Source organism: Cryptomeria japonica, chromosome 5 (assembly GCF_030272615.1).
Source record: "Cryptomeria japonica chromosome 5, Sugi_1.0, whole genome shotgun sequence".
NCBI lineage: Eukaryota > Viridiplantae > Streptophyta > Pinopsida > Cupressales > Cupressaceae > Cryptomeria > Cryptomeria japonica.
The window spans coordinates 828,202,581-828,211,685 of NC_081409.1; positions in this window are offsets into that span (position 1 = coordinate 828,202,581).

Genomic DNA, 9,105 nt, shown 5'->3' on the forward strand with positions numbered 1-9,105 from the left:
CTTAAGGGTTTGGTATGATTTCATGTAATTCTTATATTTCTAAATTTTAGCTTCAAATATGATATTTATAATTCATTCAATATCATTTATGTTATTCATGTATTCTAGAGTTTATTTACATATAATATTTTGATTTCCTCATCAATAACCCAAATAAATTTTCAGGTTTAGAAAACATTTTCACTAAGTGACTAACACTAGTCATATTTAGGGAGTAAAGAGCTACACAACACCTTTGGGGTACAACATCCAAGGTGCATGAGAGAGCATGCTCAATAAAAGAATGAACATGAGTGATAAAGACTTTAATACTCAGCAAATACAATCACCAATCATCCTTAAGTATGAGGGAGAGAAGGAGGTGGGATAGAAATTAGGTAGAGAATGGGGAAGGGAGAGAGAGGTAGTTGGAGAGGTAATGTGTGTGTGTGTGTGTGTGTGTGTGTGTGTGTGAGAGAGAGAGAGAGAGAGAGAGAGAGAGAGAGAGAGAGAGAGAGAGAGAGAGAGAGAGAGAGAGAGAGAGAGAGAGAGAGAGAGAGAGAGAGAGAGAGAGAGATGGTGGGAAAAGGGGATATTTTTTACTTCAAACAAACATGAGTGCATTATAATGTAATTATAATTATATGAAGTGAAATAAATAGAGTGTGGAGAGAGGAATTTTCTTCATAGAAACATAATCACATTCCAGTGCACTCACTTTACTTCTCGCATTGAGAATTTTCAAACCTTATGGTTGGAATTATATGTCAACAACAAAATATGTGATCTTTAAAATATTTAAAAGAATTAACCGAATGTTAATCATGTTATCCATTAGGTTTACATTTTGGGTAAGTGTAAAAATATGGGGAACCAAAAATATGCCACTTTACTTTTTGACCCCCATCGAAGCATTTGATGAGTGCCAAATTTAGTGCTCTCTAAATTTTGCACTTGCCAAATGGCTCAAAATGACCAAGTATGAGGCTTGGTAAATTCAAAATATTTTGAGAGTACCAAATTTGGCACTCCCTAAATGAAAATGAATTTTTATTTTCATTTTGTACATTAAAGTAAAAGTCGCAATTCAATATTAATTTTTCCTTTCCTATACTTTAAGTTATATTTTGTGTATATAGTAGCAAGATATTTGAGAGTGGATTCAAATATCTTGGATTTATATTATAGATTCTGATTTTTAGAAGATCATATAAACTTTTAGACAGCCAAATTTCAATTTTCAACATGTTTCTATCTGTATTCACTCACTCTCTCTATCTCACTCTCTATCTCCCATAAACTCTAGACCTATATTTCTCTCCCTCTCTTATTTGTCTCACCTCTCTCCCCTCTCAAGGTTTCTCCCACCCTCTCCCTCAGTACCTCACCTTCCCTCTTACCCCCATCTCTCTACCTACCTTCCTCCATCCCTCCCTCTTCTCTCCCCCTTTCTTATTGTTTATCTCTCTTATCTCTCCATTCTCTTATCACTACCTTTCCGTACCACCCTCTCTCTCTCCATATCCAATTCTCTCCCTCACTCCCTATTAACCTCTTTACCTCTCCCTCACTATCTCATTACCCACCTCTCTCTTTCAATCTATCTTTCTCACCTCTTTGTCCTCTAGGTCTCTCACACATATCTTCCCATGCTTTAGATCTCTCACCTCTATATATCTCTCCTCTCTAGTTATTTCTCTCCCTTTCCACCTCTCTCCCTACCTCATAACCCCTCTTTCTTTATTTTTCCATCACCTCTCTAGCTCTTCCCTTTCTAGGTCTAACAATTTGTCCTTGTCTATGTCTCCCTCCCTCCCTTATTAGCCCTCTCTTTATCTTTTTTCTTCTCTCTCATTTTCTCTTTGAATCCCCCATCTTAGTCATTTCCTATCCCTCCCTTGTATAGGATTTATGGAATAGGATGTAGAAAATAGGATTTATGGTATAGGTTTGAGAGTATTGGTATAGGTTTTAGGGTATAAGATTGACACTCACATTTCAATTTTTTTTTTCTTTATTCTAATTTAAGTTATATTTCTTGTATACATTGGCAGGATATATGAAAGTGGTTTCAAATATCTAGGAGTTATAATGTAGATTCTATGTTTAAGAAGATATTATAAATTTTTAGACATAGTCAAATTCTAGTAATTACAAGCTTCTATCATTATTATCTCACTCTCTATATCTCCCCTAGCCTCTAGACCTATATCTCTCTCTATCACTCTTCCTTTATCCTCTTTCTAGCTCTCTTTATCTCACTCTCTTCTCTCCTCCCTTAGATCTAACCCTACCTCTCTATCTCCATCTCTCTCTCACCCTTCACTCTCTAATATGTCTCCTCTCTCTCTTTACACACCTCCACCTCACTCCCTCCCTATCTATATTTCTCTAGGTCTCTCCCACCCTCTCTCCTTCTCTACCTCAAATTCTCTCATTATCCTCATCTCTCTCTCTCTCTCTCTCTCTCTCTCTCTCTCTCTCTCTCTCTCTCTCTCTCATCCCTAGGTCTCTCACTCCATCCATCTTTACCTCTCTACCTCTCCATCCCCATTTCATTACCCAACTCTCTCTCCCCCTCTATATCTCTCCCCTCTCTAGGTCTAGCAATTAGTCCTTATCTACCTCTCCCTCCCTCCCTTATTAGTTGTCTCTTTATCTTTTTTCTTCTCTCTCTTTTTCACTTTGACTCCCATGTCTTAGTAATTTCCTATCCCTCCCTTGTATAGGCTTTACGAAACAGGATGTAGAAAATAGGATTTAGGGTATAGGTTTGAGACTATTGGTATAGGGTTTAGGGTATAATATTGACACTCACATTTCAATATTTTTTTTTCTTTATTATAATTTAAGTTATATTTCTTGTATACATTGGCAGGATATTTGAAAGTGGTTTCAAATATCTAGGAGTTATAATGTTGATTCTATATTTTAGAAGATATTACAAATTTTTAGATATAATCAAATTCTAGTAATTAGAGGCTTCTATCAACATTATCTCACTCTCTATATCTCCCCTAGCCTCTAGAGCTATTTGTCTCTCTATCACTCTTCCTTTATCCTCTTTCTATATCTTTTTATCTCATTCTCTTCTCTCCTCCCTAAGATATGGCCCTGCCTCTCTCTATCTCTCTCAACCTTCACTCTCTAATATATGTACCCTCTCTCTTTACACACCTCCACCTCCCTATCTCTATTTCTCTAGGTCTCTCCCACCCTCTATCCTTCTCTACCTCACATTATCTAATTATCCCTAGCTCTATCCCTACCTTCCCCCCCCCCTCTCTCTCTCTCTCTCTCTCTCTCTCCATTGTCTAGGCCATGACCTCTCCCACCTTCTCTCTCTAAGACCCTCTCTAGGTTTATCCCTTCCTCTCTCTCCACCTATCTACCTTTCCATCTATGTCTCATTACCCACCTCTCTCCATCCCCATCTATCTCTCTCACCCCTCTCTATCTCCATCTAGGTATCTCACACCTCTCTTTCTCCCTCTATGTAGCTCACCCATCCACCATTACCCCTCTCCCATTATGTACTCTCTCCTTCTCTCCTCTCTCTATTGTCACTTTTCTATCTCCTCCTTCCCTAGGTCCCTCACTCCCACCATATCTACATCTCCCTCCATCCCTTCTTAATCCTTTCTCTCTTTGTTCCTCTTGAATTGGACATGCTCACTCACCTAGAGACTCTCTACCTTTTTTAATATAACCTATCAGGAACCATCACAAACTCTTTGTGATGTGTCTCAAGTTTCGAGGATCGATCATATAGCTTTTGAAGTTAGTCTATATGTGGAAAAGGTATAGTATAGCCCTGACCCCCAAACCCCAAAAGCCTCCTATTCTTCATTAGATCTTTCTATTTGTTTTGGTGTTCTTAGATTAGGCCTTCACCCTTTGATGTTCTTTAGTGTTGGTAAATAGTAAGTTGTGACTATGATCCCCGAATCTTGAAATATTCTCTCCATTTCCAATTTTTCTTAGTATGTTGGGCATCGAGCATCAGAGGTTTGTATTTCATATTTAAAAAGTGATAGGTGCATCGTTGATCCCCATTTCAATATGTAGATGGTGATTTCTAATAGGATTTCATTTAGTCCTCCTTACCTATGATAAAAATTGTTAATTTAAGAATACATTTAAATTTTAGGACAATATAGAGTAAATGATTGTTAATTTGAAGAATAATTTTTTAATTTAATATAAAAATCAGCTTTATTTTATTTTTAATTGAGAAAACTAGTAATATTTAAACTCAAAATATTAATTTATTTATGTATTCACATAATGTAACATCACACTACAAAAGTGAGGGAAAGACAAACAAATGATATTAAAAACAAAAATACATTATTATTACAAGATATGAAAAATATTTTATTTTGAAATTAATAGATTAAATTAAAAATTAAATTAATTTTATTTAATGTAATAGATTTTTTCACTTAATATAATATTACATTAAAAAAATCATTATAAAAATTCTTTTTTAAATTAAATATTTTTTATTAAAATTAAGAATTAAAAATTATTCAATAGTGATACTTACAAATAAGTTAAATTAACATAAAATTTACTTATTTGTTAAAGAATTATCTTTATTATAACTTACAATTTATTAAAACATTAAAAAACATAACTCCTAAATAATTAAATAAAATAAAATTATGAAATTGACTTCTGAATTGATTGTGTGAACATTTTTTTCATCATTTCGAATGATGCTCCATGATTAATCATGAAAATGAGAAAGATGCAAAGAGAAAAAATTGTTGATAGAAGCCAATTTTATAATTTATTATAAACTGTATAAATTTCATACAATTAAAATAAAATTATTAAACAATAATTTTGAAAGGGGTTAACTAACATAATTCAAGTCTTTTTCCATCGAAATCGAGTCAAATTAATTTTCTTTTTTTCAATTAACTCAAATTAATTTTAAAACCAATCTATGTGGTAGTGTGTTTGTGGGCACTAATTTTCCTCGTCTATTTATTCATCCTCCATTCCGTTCTCTTCAAATGCTTTCCTTATGTGTTTCCACTACCCCACACATGTTTTCTCTACCATGGCTTCTCTTTTCTTGTTACCTTTAATTCTTTCCATTTTTTCAATTTCCAATCTTCCTCATTCTCTCACCAATGTCTCTCATCATCATCATCAACAACAAGAAGAATTGCTCTTGCAATTCAAAGCTGCCATTTCAAAGAATGACTCTTCTCTACCAGACTGGACTATCCTTCACCACTTCTTCAACTGGTCTACCATGACATGCCATCCCAATTCTCACTCTGTTTGTGCCATCAATTTAACCCAAATGAGTTTAGACGACACTATCTCTCCTCTCTTCGATCACTTGATCACTCCCACAATTGTCTCACTAGTGCAATTCCACCTCAAGTTGGCCACTATCATGAACTAAATTTTTTCAGTAATTATGTTATTAGGAAAATAATGTATGCTTTTCGTTTATAAAATAAAATTGTAATGGAGATAAACTTTTATTACGATGATAATGCGGTCAGTATGCAAATGTTATGAAATGATTTATATTACTTTACTCATGAGAATGTAATTAAATGGCTAGTGTTTTTTTTTTTAAATTACGGATCATCATTACAGATGAGCTATTGAGTGCAAATGATGCAGGGATAGGTGAACGCAAATGAAGGTGAGAATGGGGCTTAGGTAGAGTTGTCTTAGCTCAGGTTGAAAAAGTTATATACATACAATTATGATTGCATTGATGCATGATTTTGAAGTAGAATTGAAATTTTATGAGTAATGGCAATTGTTAAATTTATTTCATCTATGAGTGTGAAACTTAGTTAAATATTTTGAAAAAGAGGTAGTGATTTAATTATTGAACATTTCTTATATAGGATGATTTAATGTCCCTTGTATAAGAGAATGCAATTTTATTAATGATTGTTTTGTTTACAATGATACGAATTTTATATGCATCTTAGTTAGATAACTATGATTCGATCATTTATATATATATAATGTGTACTTATTTTAAATTATGCTTAAGTGATTATGTTCTTATTATATAAAGATGACCATTCAAAATAATGTATTTATGAATATATATATACAAATTATGATTATATATTTTATTTCTAAAACCCTTTTATGTATAGACTTTCTTTAAGATAATCATGTAATATATAATATAGTCATTTATTATATATATATATATATATATATATATATATATATATATATATATATATATATATATAAAAGGTGGCAGGTTTTAGACTTAGACTTAAGTCAGTTACTGTGTTGCATGTTAGTAAGGATTCTGATGAAGGTGGTTAACCTGGCACCTCAACTAACAGTAAACACAGACTTAGAGTTTGGCATGTCGATATCCATCGACATGGATAACCATGGTAGAGACTTGGCAATATGGCGATAAACATGCACCTAACAAACTCTTAAGTGTTTGTAATAGAATCCTGTTGGCATTTTGATGATGTTTTGATTGTCACTGATTGACACACACTTTCTTGATGTATGAGTTATGCTCAACTGGTAATTGTTCCAACCAGTATTATGTATTATTGAAATGTATCATCTTTAGACTATCGGTATTTTGTAGATGAAGGTTTACTAGTCACGGATTGACTGAAGACTCCAAGAGGTATGAAGACCCAAGCAGTTCGAGGATCCCAAAGCAATTCGAGGATCTCAAGTGGTTCGAAGGACCCAAGCGGTAGTTAACTCTTGATCGGAACACTACATTCTACCAGTCTTCATTTTTGACAACCGGTAATCAGTATATTGTATTAACTGGTATTACTCTGTGATGAGTTACCAATCGGTATTACTATAATGTGTAATGAGTTATCATCCACTGACACTTTGGCGGTGTTTTTGTGCCATGTTACCAAATGTGTCTAGATGCACTGAACTTAGGAACTTGTAGTCAAATCCTATTGGACCGACATGAAATTAGATTCCTTTATAAGGACATCATATCTAGGGTTTGAAAATGATGAGGGTTTTGCATATGTGAGACATAGAATAGAGAAGGTTATGTGCGATCATTGAAGAGTAGATTATGTCTATCTAAAGAGATAGAGTGTGGAGATATTGAAGATTGAAGTAATGTTGAAATGCATTAACAAGGAGTTGTCAAGGATCTAATTATGCAGACTGTGCTATTAGCTAGATCATTCACTTGTTGATTACTCACATCTTCGACAAGTCTAGAACCCTTAACTGGGTAGGCTCAACAAAGCCTATGTAAATCCTCTAACAAGGTGGTTCACAACTGTGGATCTTAAATCCTCTAAATGGGTAGTATTTAATAGGACTTATCTCCTAACAAAGATCTAGATTCCTAATAGGATCTATTCTGGTGAAGAACATTGTATGACCTTAACCGGTCTGGTTACTATTCTGCAGATAGTTACTTGTGAGTTTCTGCTCACCATGGTATTTCCCATTTGTGTTTCCATGTAAAATATCTTGTGTTATGGTGATTGTGCTCTTGTGGGTGAATGCTTTATTTTCTATTTGGTTTGCATTTATCTTAACCGGTTTATTAGTGAATCTATTGTATTGGTTATCTGCTAAACTATTTAAGAGTTTGCTAATAGTAATTTTTGGCATACTAATTCATCCCCCCCTCTTAGTATTCATCAATTGGTATCAGAGCCAACCTTTCTATAAGTCTAACCACTTGGAAAGAGATATGGGGGAATACAGTGTGAGGGAAGTTACTCATTGTCTCACTCAGATGGAGAGAGCCTATGATGAACTCAAAGTCAAGTATAAATCCTCTTTGGCCAAGAGAAGAGAGCATGCTAAGAAACTGATGGAACTTACTGAAAATAGCTCTTCTGATGAAGCTGACATGGATGCCCTAGTTGAAGAAGTTGAAAAACTGAATGAATGTAATGTCAATTGAGAAGGGAGTTGGAAGGACTGACTATCAGAATGAGTCACGAGCTTGAGAACAAAAGGAAAGCTGAAGATTTGGTAAAACACAAAGATCATGAGATCTCCAAGCTGAAGCAAGAAATTAGTACCCTTACCACTCATCTCCGGGAAAGTAAAGTGGAGAAAGAAGAAATACAAGGTGAACTAAACATGACTATCTCTGACCTTGATGGACTCCAATGTTGCTATTTCCAAGGAGCTTACTGAGTCAAAGGAAATACTTTCCAAATTCAATCAGAGTACTACTAAGCTAGAGAAAAAGATAGAACCGACAAAGCAAGTAAAGGATACCACTAGACTTGGTTTCTCTGGGTATGAGAAAGGTGAGACCTTTGGAACAAAAGTTGAAACATGAAAGAAGCAATTGACATTCAAGGATAAAGGTAAGCAAAAATTTAAACCTGTTTTCTTTAATTCTCTCAAAGAAGGACATACTACTAATGTGTGTAGAAGCAAGGTGTACAACAATTTTCCTTACTTTCAAAACAATATGCCTAAATCCAATAGATTCAATGGAAACTGTTATGCATGCACCAAGTTTGGGCATAGAGCATTTGAATGCAGGTCAGTTTTGCACAACACCGGGAGATATCCTCCAAGAACTCAAGGAGTTATTCCAGAACTTCCTATGAACCAGAATTCCAACCGGTACAGTACCTATGACCATCAGTCAGTTGGTTATCAAGCAGTAACTAGTTGGAAAGCAACCTGTTTGATCTATCCTGGTAGTGGTCACACAGCTGCAACATGCAGAAGGAAGAATGGAAATATGAATAATGGACCATGGAGAACACCTAGAATGGTATGCTATCATTGCAACAAACCGGGACACACTACCAGAACCTATAGACTGAGAAAGAACCTATCGGATGATATACCGATCACTCTAGAAGGGAAGATTGATGTTGAAACTATTCAAGTGGAAATGAACAAAACTTGGAAAAAGAAATTAGAAAAAGAGTCACAGGATGAACATGCTTCTGCACCTAGTGTGGAAGTCTCTGAACTGGCAAACTGAGCTTCAGAAAAGCTTAGGGGGAAAATATCGGTGAAATATTTTCAAACCCCCAGTTTATATCGGTAAAGACCCTTACCAGTATGTGTTATTTGTCAATCAGTAGAAGATCTAAAGTGGTGAAAGGCAAAATTAGGGTTTATGCCCTAATGGTG